The following is an 11,778-nucleotide window of genomic DNA, read 5'->3' as shown; positions in this document are numbered from 1 at the left end:
TGCAAATAACAATAAATTTTGCAAGAAGAGTGTTTGCAGCATCTCTCTGAGGGAGTAACAGAGGTGAAGTTCTAGCTATCCGCCTGTGACCAGTGAGACATGAAATGTTTAATTAAAAGCATAATATTTTGCACAATGAAAACAAACTAAATATTACAAAGCCAAATGCAGACACATTAGCGGATATCCTCCCAGATGGTCCAGAAGCCTGTTGTATCTAGATGTTCTGTGTTAATAAGTTTAGCTTTGCCACCTCAGCTGTGAGGTGGAAATTGCTATTAACCCCTCCTGTTTTTGTGGCTGTCAAAGCAAGACACAGGAGAGCTAATGGGTTTGCCCATTCTCCTGTGAAGTGTCTATAGTAAATACAGCCACTGGACCTAAGTCTATGGTCATAAACCAGACTGTGCTGGGGCACTGCCCATGATAGACACCAGCAAATCGTTATCATGGTCCCTGCAATGCTGCTGACCAGAGCCAACTGGTGCTTCAACAATTCCCAGACAGGGGCTCAGGGGTCTGCATGATTTCCCTGCCTCATTTTAGAGGCTAAAGGGTTTGCTGGCATGATCCTGGAACGCCTGGTGCTGGGTGGCCTCAGTGCCAAAGAATAATTAATTTACAAGCATTAATTTTAAGTAAGACAGCTGCCTGTTCCTGTCTGGTTGTTAAACCTCATGGCCAGGCTTACAGCTGAATACATTGAGCCTTTGTGACAGTCATCCAAATGGTCCTGGCAGAGGTTTGTTATCTCTAGATGTGTGAGATGTGAAAAAAAGAGGACCATTTCAGGGAAGCTCCTGTAGAAGTGGAGATTATCAGAAAAGGACTCATCAGGCTTGAGAAGAGACAGCAAAGCAGTACAGGAAAAGCCTATAAGACAATGAATGGGGAGGAGAGGATACGTATGGAATGATTATTCCTCTTTTCTCAGACTATGTGAACTAGGAGAGGGAGAACACAGCCTGAAAATATCAGGCAAAAGATTTAAAACAAATTCAAAAATACTTTTTTTAAAGAGCTTATAATGAAATTATGAGACTCATCACCACGGGATGTTGTCAGCCCTAAGTATATACAAGTGAAAAACTGTATTAGACAAACGCATACGTGAGAGATTAACTGATTTCTATTAAACATGATGGTCGAGGTGCTGCCTCCTGTTCAGGAAGCCTCTAAATTGATTGCTAGGTGCTGGGATGTGTGCCAAGGGAAGGATAAACTGTAAATGACCTTTTTAAATGGCCATTAATAGCCACTTTTCAAGGCAGGATGGAGGTACCTTTAGCTTGATTTAGTAGCATAGGTCTTACAGTTTTCAGAGCAAACAAGCTTTAGCCAGAGAGCAATGTCTTTACATTGGAAAGTGAAAGTTGTATCCCAGTTGGCCATGATAAGCACAAAACTCAAAGGTGGTGTGATGGGTTTAGGGTGGCTGAGATGCTACAGTGCAGAGTGAACGCAGGAGATGACCTTGGAAGCAGCAGGGGAAGTGTCCTGCAGCAAAGCAAAGAGATGCTGCGGAGATGGGAATAACCAGACTGCAAAGCTAAGACGAAGTGTCATGGGTTGAACTGGCAAGAAGTGGACCTGACGCTAGGACAGGGGTGGACAGTGAAGCAGGGGAGCAGACTGGCATAGTCACGGAGCTGCCACCACAGATGGTTTTCCTGAATGCCTCTCAGTAATGGTTTCAGCTGATCTGAACCTGTCTCAGGGCAAAGGCACAAGCAAGATATCCTCTCCAGGCCCCTTCCAGACCTGTTTTTCCACAGCTCTCCAGAAAAGGAATAATCTTGAATCTTTTTTGATTCATGCATCTTTGATCTTTAAGATCCAGTTCTTCCAGCCCAAACCATTCTACGATGATTCTGTGATCTGTGGAAATGATGCAGTATCTGTTTCCCTGCTTTACCCAGCCCAGCTGCATGCGCATGCTCATCTCTCATGCACATGCTCATCTTTCATGCACATTTACTTTCTTCCCCCTGGGACTCTCTGTCACCATTTTACTCCACATGTTGGACAGTTTCCAGCATTGCTCATTCAGCCTCCTGCAATGAGATGCTGAGACAAACTGTGTTGAGCAAACCTGTGTCTGGTGCAGGTGGAAGCAATGATTGCCTTTGCAAACTGCAGCATCACCCCTAGGAACTCACAGAGTGAAAATTTCCCCTTGTTACTGATCTTACATATGCTGAAATGATAACCTATTTCTAGCATGAAAGTCGAGCTTGAGGGTCCTCTCCAGACCAGTGTGCTGAGCAGCCTGGCTCTATACTTGGCATGGAGAAATGGGTTGCATAGGATCTGCTGGGACAAGGGAATGGCTTCGAGATGAAAACATCTGCTCATGGTTATCCAGCAGACCAGCAGCTGGATGAGAAAAAGGGCTCATGCTCCCAGCAGCCACTATAAAATGCCCAACACTGGTCTTGCTTGAATCACCCCCATGCCTATTGGATAGTGTAAAATAATTTCATCTTGTACCAGATATGCTCAAAAATCTTGTGATTCCCTCTGATCTGTGTCTCAAGACTCGCCCACATGCACCAAGCTTCCTGCAGTGGTTTCCATACTGTGCTCCCACAAAGTCATTCTTGCTGGTTTTCTGCTTAACCCCTTTTCCTAGAAGCGTAGGTATTGCGTGTATGTAAGAAGTGGTGTGAGGATCTCTGTATCTATTTTCCCATCTTGGAAAAAAACTCCTGCTTTCCCAGAACCACAGCTAAGGGCGAACATGATCACCACTTGGCACGCATCAGTCTATTTGCTGGAAATGTTTATAATTTGAGCCTGATCAAGTCCTAATCATATTTACTGTATAGGCCAGAGTTCAGTGTTGGAGTACTGATAGGAGGGTGAGAAGGGACAGTGAGGAGGGAAGGGAAAGACTGGGGGTGGGCGTGGGGGGTGTTGGTCCTCCCATGTAAAAGCCTTTACAAGACCCTCTTCAAAACAAGCATGCTTATAACATTTAGGAAGGTAATGCTCATTGGAGATACACAAATAAATAATGGGAAAGGGTTTAGGAAGATCCAGGAGAACAGGAGCACAGTTACTACTTGAAATCACCACATTGGCACCAGTTTTGACTTCCTTCTTTTCTCCTGGTGAGGGATTCCACTGGTGTCCATGCACAGGTCTGAACTGAAAGGTGAGACTCAAAGGCTGCTGCTGTGGAGGTTTCACCTCCCACCAGCCCAGCAGTGTCCCTCTGGGTTGCTCCAGACTTTGTAGATCCAAGGCAGGGGAGGAAGGCAGGCATGTCCCCTACCCTTCTGTGCTTCAAAAAGTTTCAAAAATGCAAAGGTTGTTTGATCATATGCAGTTTTCTTTGGCTGCAGCAGATGTGTTGAGCTGGACAAAACCACCCCAGTTGCCTGGAAGGAGAGGTTGCAGTCCAGATGGGCTGTCTTCTCCTTGGCAGGCTTCTCCTTCCCACTTGCTATCAAAGCAGCAGCTGACCACATTGCCACTAACAGCTCTGACATCACCAGCAGTGATTAAACGTTTTTCCAAGTCAACCACCTACTAAGGCTCGAATATAGCGCTGAGGAGAAGAGCTTGTCAGGACCTGGACATGGACCAGCTGCTTCAATGACAGATTGCTCAAAGGACCATGTAACCCTGGAGCCAGGGATCTCTCCTGCTTTGGGATCTCCCTTGGGGCCTAGCATTAGGGGGAATCCCTCTCCTGCTGAGGTCCAGGGATGAGCTTGTAGTACCAGCTAACAACCCAGGGGAGGTGTGATGGGTTAAACACCAAAGATCCAGCAGCTCCTCGCAGCCAGCAGCTATTGCTGGTCCCTGCTGTGTGTCTTGAGGGTTCTGGTTGAAGATGGTGGAACTGATGGGTTTGGGAGTACAATCCTGGCCTGAAAGGTGTGGGGCAGATGCTGGAAAAGCATGCCATGGGGCCAGACTTTGATTGTGGTAGGAAGTCATAGAAGCGTAGTATCATAGAATCATTTAGATATATCATTGGAAAAGACCCTTAAGATCAAGTCCAAGTCCAACTGTTAACCTAAGACTACCTAGTCCACCACTAAACCATGTCCGAAGTCCTGGGGAAGGATGAAGAAGGGAGATTTTGGTCAGGGTCCAGTTTGGAGTTGCAGTAAGTGCATGAAGGACTTAGATATGGCAGGACTCAAGTCAGAGGCAGATGTACATGTGCAAGGAAAAATGTCAGTGTCTGTACCTGGAAACAGAGTTTGCTGCGGACACCTGTGTGAATGTCATCACTTCAACTCTGAAAGCTTAAATAGCTTTGAAAGGGGACAAGAGGTCCCTCCCTTCTGCCCATGACCTTGCTGCTGTGCCTGGTGTCAAGGGTGAATGTCCTGCACTCTATGAGGTAAATAAGCTGGCTGCAAGACTTTTTGTAGTCTGAACTATGAAAGACAGGATCAAGAGGTGGTGAAGCCCAGATGTGACTCCATATATTTGTGTGCAGGGTTTCTGGGAAACTTCCAAAATGGCAGAAACCCTGACTGGCTCTGCTACTGTACTGAGTGCCCTGCCAGGAAAGCACCGTGCAGCACCCTCCAAAACTCTCCCAGGTTCTGTCATACTGCTGTGTTTTGGTATTTAGTGTTTATCACCTTGATGCTCATACATTTTTTCAATAGAAAACCCTCATTGCGTGGTTGCTAATAGAAATCAGTCTTCTGAAAGAACACCACACATTCCAGCTCTATTATCCCTCCTGAAGCTGGTCCATTTTAACTTCACCATCTTATGAACAGCAGGGTCACCTCAACACAGAGATTGGGAGAAATTATAGAGGCAGACAATGATACTCCAGCGTGGTCCTCTGTTAAACCTGTACGGAGCACTTTTTGTCTTGTACAACTGCAGCTTGATCAGAGGCCAAGCTGCCCAGGCTGTTTCAGCAGAAAGATAGTGTCTTTAATTGAAATCACTACAAAAACCCTAGGTAAAGTGAAGCGGTGTCAACCAATTTCCTGTGCTGCCCTGAGTGACAGACAAGAGATACTTGATCACCAGCACCCCATCCTGTAGAAGCAAATGAGCTCTTTCACATGCAAACATTGACATATTTAATGCCTGACTTGGTACATCACACAAATAATACAACGGTGGGATTTAGAAAATGCAGAAAGGACAGGGAGTCCTGTCACAAAGGCAGCAAAGTCTCTGCTTTTAGTGTGCAGGGTGGAAAATCAAACAATCCCAGAGAAATCTGCAAACATTGCAAAGCTCCGTATTTCATTTTCCCATATTAAGTGAAGCTGGTAGATAGAGGTGATTCAGAAGCAACTGAGAGGTGAACGTAGGTCCACGCAACCTGCATATATTTTGCTAAAATACAAACTCAAAGCAGCATCATGCACAGCATGTCCCAGACCTCCACTAGCAAGATAACATTGTCTGAAGGCTGTAAATAACAGCTGGGATGCAATAAATTTACCTTGATGGGGAAGAAATTTTGAGGTAATGCTGTGAAACATGTTCCTGGTGTGTGATCTCAATGAGAGCAGTGCCTGATCCCCAGACTCAGCAGTGTGTGCCACAACTCTTGGACAAGCATCGTTCCTTAGGGATTTCCTTATAAGCATGGTTTCTACCTCCTCATGATCACCATCTGCAGCACAGCTGCACCAGGAACAGCTGGCGGAAGTAGAGGGCACAGCATTACCTGTAGAGAGACCACTGTTTTGCCAAAAAAAATTAAAAAGTGTGTGTGGAAAGCACACTTCACTTATAGGTGTATCCTGAAGTACCTAAATCGGGGTCAAAGGGGTCCAGGTGCTTGCTGGTGGCAGGAACAGCCATGATCTTCTCTGCAGGGGGATTTCCTTCTTAGAAGGAAAAAGAATGATGTCAATTAATTAATCCAAAGGGTTTCCAGGTTGCCTGGCCCCATCTGGATCAAGGTGGCTGGACTGCAGTACACCCGTGCCACAGGAATTTCACACTTGTCTTCACCCCAGCTTGCAAGGTTTAAAGAGACCGAGGTTCCAGAATATCATTTTGAAAAGGTTGAAAAGACTTTGAGTTTTGATCTCATCAAAATATTTGGTATTCTGTAGGTTGTAGGAGTTTCATTCTGATAAGGCCAAATGTGTCCATTCATCTTTATCAGTCTGCTATAAATGTGATGATTTTAAGATCTCACAATGGACGATCTCAGTAACAGCAGCGAGGAAATGAGTAACTAAGTTACATTGTTATTCTGCAATGATTTCTTCAAAATAAATCACTGTGATATCATTGAACTCGTCAAAATTCAACCTGACAATTGAGAAAATGTCAGATGACTCTGCTTTCAAAAGAGACCAGAGGAAGAATCAAGGGGATTTGATAATTGACACAAGACGCTGAGTGAAGTCAGAATCTTGCTGTTGCTCATGCACATACAATTGTTAGTTTGTTTCACAGACTGGTTGTATATCTGAAATAGTTTCTTAAAAAGTTGGGGTGACAGCAAAGCAAACAGCTAAAGGAGAAATACCAGCGTAACCAGAGATGCAATTCAAAGGATTGCAGGGAAACTTTCCATTAGAATTTGCCCTCATGAATCTTCCAGTTCCTTTGAGAATAACATCCCCTTGGGAGGCGATTTTATGACCAAAACCCTGCTTTTTGGACAAACTGCTTTACAGATCTCCTACACAGCTGCCTGGTGTTCTGGCTGGCAACCCTGGGCACACAGAGGTGTTTTGCCAGCCTGTGCGCAAGGACAAGTCCCTGCAGGAGACAGAGAAGGGGGAAGTCAGGGAAGACAGGTGTCCAGCATCATCACAAGGGTCAGAAGGTGAGACTGCAGGGCCAGCCACAGTGTACGGTACTCTAGTCCCACAGGTTGTTGACCTTTATGCCGAGACAGGCCATCTTCTCTTCCGTCAGGTTTTTAAAAGAGTATTTAACAAAAGCCGGAGCCTGAGAGGACAATACAAATGGCTCTGGATAGTCACTGCTCCTGCTTTCTCCATTATCAGTGTTTAGGAAGAATGAGGTATTTCTCTGAGGTTGATAGCCTGATCAATTCACTGAAGAGCACTGCAACAGGGACACAGAACCAGGCTAACCTCATTAAGCAAGAAGTTGTAGGGTGTGCAGGCACTGAAGGCAATTTCCATGGAATTAGACCAAATCAGACTTGGTGTGGCTGGTGGTATCAGAAAAGGTAGGACTGAATCTGTGAGGACTTGCACAAAATGCAAAGTATATCTGGGTGCATGAAAGCTGCTCTTCACTTTTGCAATACAGAGAATGTAGTTTCTAGTGAGTATAAGGAGATTAGACCACAGAGGCTGGACAGAAATGTCACTGCCACCCATCAGGATGAATGTCTGATGATTAAAGATGCTGCTGTTGCTGGCAATAGCTTCTGGATGCTGTAGCCCAGAGTCAGTAATGTAGTAGTACCTTGCAATAAAAGCAGAGGTGAATATCTAACCAAGTGCCCTAAGGACCATCAAAGCCACAATGCTACAGTTTTATGCTGTCTGTTCTGTGCTAATCCTAGAAATCATAGACAATTTGGTCAAAAGGGACTTGAACAGGTCATCTGGTCCATCCCTCACACTGAAGTGGATTCACAGGTTTCTAAATGAGGCTGAATAAACACCCCTTCTCTGCAAGAAGAGACACGATGGTAGAGCCAAAAGCCACATGACTTACCACACTTAACAGAGCTGGAGGAGGAGGAAGAAGACGAGGAGGACATGGGAGAGACATCCCCTGTTGACAGTGGTTAGCAGCTCCTCAGCATGGGCTGGCCAGGTCTCCGTGCGATCCGACGAGGTCAGCCTCGGCAGCCACGATGCCTCATTTGCTGCCACAGCTGAAGACTAGGATTATTCTGCAAATTCTGAAACCCACCCAGCATAACCCACCTTGAGCTTCTTGAAGGATATTTGTGGGGTAACAGCTGAGGGTTTATTCATGCATAACCTACAGAGCTATAAACACCTCCAAAGGGTCACACCCACCAGGTGAAATTTAAAATGAAGTGTTTGTTACCTAGGATGTAGTTTGGGGGTTAGGATTTAGTTTGAAGTTTCCTTGTTTGAAGCTACAGAGTGTCTCAGCTTACCTTAGAGCAGATGTGCTCCACAGCTCCATGGACTGCATTGGCTCACCACCTCTGACTGTCACGGGAGCTTGGATCCCAGGCCCACATGTAGACCCAAATTTGAGACACTGAATGCAGGGCTGAATCCAGGGAAACCCAGAAGGTGGATTTTTGGAGTTTTTCCTCAGCACTTTGAAAAGCTGTATGCCCTTTTATGGCACCCACTTTGTGTACTTAAAATGTCCAATTCATTTTGGCCTCAGCTGTAACCTACTTCATTCTCAGGGTTGAGATTAATGTATGAAATCTGTTTACATGGAGCTAAAAGCTGCTCTGTCCCGCAATGTGCAAACATATGGGTATGGAGGCATAAACAGGGGATTTTGTGGTCTTAAACTAGGTCAGAACATTAGTCCATGTCCAATTTCAAAGATAAAATAAACTTTCCCAATGAGCATGTAACCCTTCTCAGGATCACCCCATTCATGTTGATTTGCTACAAAATTCCCTGGAACTTAATGGGACCTCATAACAGTGAAATCCCAAGATGCATAAGCAGAGGAGTTGGGTGGTTGCTACTAAAAATAATAAAAAGAAAACCAAATACTTCAGTTTTATGTACCAGTGTCCCGGATCTGACCCAGAGCTTGTCCATAGACTCCTTTAACTTCTTAGTTAGAGCCTGGTTTCTATGTCTTGCAGAGCAGGTGAAGCTTTACCAGTAAGAAAGCTGTGCTGCTGCAGAGAGCCTTCCCCTTTCTTGGAAGGAAAACCTGATGAAAGCTGTTAACACAAAACCAGCTGAATCCATTGCAAGGGCTGTGCGTTAGCTGTGTTAGCAGGAAAGCTGCGCACACAGCCAAAATATGAGATTCGTACAAAACACAAATGTTGACCAGAATAAGAAGCAAGTGAGGCAGGGTCTGGACATCACTTATTTTCACATGCCTGTGCAGCATCACCAGAGCTACTGTACTTACCAGGCTGTGAAGGTGCTGGTGTGACATAGAAGTTGACAACTTACGCTGTTTGCTGGCAAAAGGGAATTTTGTGATGGTAAATGTAGTATGTAGGTACAGGGCTGAGCAAGTGCAGATAAGAGAAAGAGAAGGACAGGTGTAAAGCACTTGTAGAAAAATTGGTATGTACATTATTGCTTTTGGCCCCGTTGATGGAAAGTCAAACATAGAAAAACAAACAGTAAATGATAGCAAGACTCATGCTCCTGTCAATTATTAAATGAAGCTGGCAAATTGCTGTGACTCAGAGACAGATGGAGAATAGCTGGGTTTCGGCAGGACTGCAGGTATGGAGCATGCATGCAAGCCTCAGGGAAGTGTGTTTCATGTTGTAAACCTAAATCAACAGACAGCAAGGTACCTGGCCACATTATTCTGTAAAGTGGGTGAGATGATTTTAGGATAAATACAAACTGACACTACTACAGATTTCATTACTCAGCATCACACAGACCTTTCAGGGTTGCAATGCATTAGCTGTGCTCAGTTCTTGAGTCAAAGGCCACCTCCAAGAGGGCTGGGATGGACAAATTTTCATACCACGTCTGTCCGGGAAGAAGATACATGGGCTGTTCAGGGCTGGGTGACTCAGAGCCACCGTGTCAGTTGGCAGGGCTTGGCTGAAATGAGTGAATTGCTCATAGTTTGAGCAATTCCTTCATACCTTCGAGGCAATTGGTTCAAAACAGCTGCCAGATTTATCAGCAGCTGATATGTGTCAGCTGCCTTAACCTCCAAGGGAACTGCTCTCTGCTGTCCACAGGCTGATTACAGCAACATCTGCTCTTCCCCATGGCTTGCCCAGTTGGAGTCCCTGGATTTAGCAAAACGTTCAAGCACAAGACAATGTACTCCTTCACGCACTCACACAATAACATGCCAGTGGTTACTGCACAGAGTAACACTGCGGAGTGCTGGGGTCTCCATGGTTAGGTCCCCAGCTTCTGACGTCTTGTTGGCAAATAGAAGCTGCTCAACAACTTCAGCAAGCACTGCATGGACATACACAGACTCCGTGTCTTCAGACATCTACTTTACAAACCCCTGGAAATAAACAGGAGACACTTCTGGCAGCTTCCCAGCCATGAGGCCCAGAGTTTGCAGGTTAAACTCATTTGCCATGCGCCCACCTTTGGTTTTGCATTCATCTTTCCAGTCCCTTCCTAGCATCTGACTGACATGACACTTTGCAGCATGCTTTTCCACCCACCCCATATAGCTCCAAAAGCTGCTTTGGTAAATGTTCTGAGAGCTTCTCCCAGCTGTCCTAGGTGCTGCTATGGAAAGTCCAAATGACAAGGATCAGTGCCATGAAAGGGACTTAGGTGCTTCATTTTGGCAAGCATGAGAGAGTTATGGGCAAATTGTACCTGCATTTTTCTTCAGAGGAGGGCAATGCTCTCTCTCTTCCAGAGTCTCCCAGGTACTGTCACTGGGAGGTGCCAAACACTAAAACCAGCAAGAACACATGGGTGCTGCTTGCAAATAAAAAGCTAAAGAGAAACATCATTTTTTTTCTCCCTACCAAAACTCTCCAGCACATCCTTGCAATGTGCAGCATCTTCCAGTTTTCTGGAACCTGATGAGAGGTGGCCAGGCCATCCCAAGCTCCAGCCTTGACCTTGTAGCTCTTTGCACAGCTGGAGACTGACCATGCCAAGTGCCTGCACTGAAATCAGTGGTTTCTTCTGCCTACATCCCTCCCCAGCACAAGTGCTGCTTGCAGCATCAATGCAGCATGCTCTTTCCCATGAGATGGGGGCTGCTGACTCCTCACCTGCAAGGTCATGGTTCCTCTTTCCCCTCCTTTTCACCTTCCTCCCTCCTTCTTGACCACTCAGCTACTGGAATGAGGCAAAGGCTGGACTGAGATAGCCCCGAGAAGACCAGCGCATGAGGAAGACTGAAGGCAGTGATTTGCAGGGAGAAAGGAGCAACTGGTTTGGTACAACCCCGCAGACATGACAAAGTTAAGGGGATTTGGTTTGCAGGGTGGATTATCTTACACAATGACAAGGGTAGGCAGATCAGGAGGTAGGTTGTCTTGGGATGGGATGGAAGTCCTCTAATGACAGCCTGATGCTCTGAAAGGGGCAGCTCAGCCACCCTGGGTCTGAAGCATGTCACTTATACATCACCTGAGTCCCTAAGGAAACGTGGCAGCATACAAACAGCACCACGTGTCGCAGGATGTGTTTGCATTGCGTTGCATGCCCATTGCACCCTACTACCTCCATTCCAGACCAGCCTACCCTCATTTGGGTCATAACCTGGGGGGTGGGGAGAGATTTTCCTCATGTTCCCAGAAGGGTTATAGGCAGAGCAGATGATATGAGACAATAAAACCCATACACTCCCCTTGCAGACCCTGCAACGAGACTGGACTCAGTTTTCTGGGTTTGTGTCCTTCAGTTACAGTCCATAGGCCATTGCTTCCTGTCTCTGTAGCTGTAAAGGTGTGAATCACATTATTTGTAGAAGGAAAGCTGAGGAGTCTCATATGATCACATAACTCTGGGAACTAACAGTTTCATATAATGGACCAATACAGTAATATTGTAATTAAAAGCACAAGTCTGGCAACACTATTTGTATTTCTTCAGAGACTAAAATCGCTGTTAGCAATGAATTCCTTGGTGAAAGACTGCTTTCAGTAGCCTTCTCTCTCCCTACATGCAGGGAGGACAACTTCATCACATGGCTATACCAGCT

Source organism: Falco biarmicus, chromosome 2 (genome assembly GCF_023638135.1).
Source record: "Falco biarmicus isolate bFalBia1 chromosome 2, bFalBia1.pri, whole genome shotgun sequence".
Lineage (NCBI taxonomy): Eukaryota > Metazoa > Chordata > Aves > Falconiformes > Falconidae > Falco > Falco biarmicus.
The sequence above is the reverse complement of the archived record's forward strand: the minus strand, read 5'-3'. Positions refer to the sequence as shown.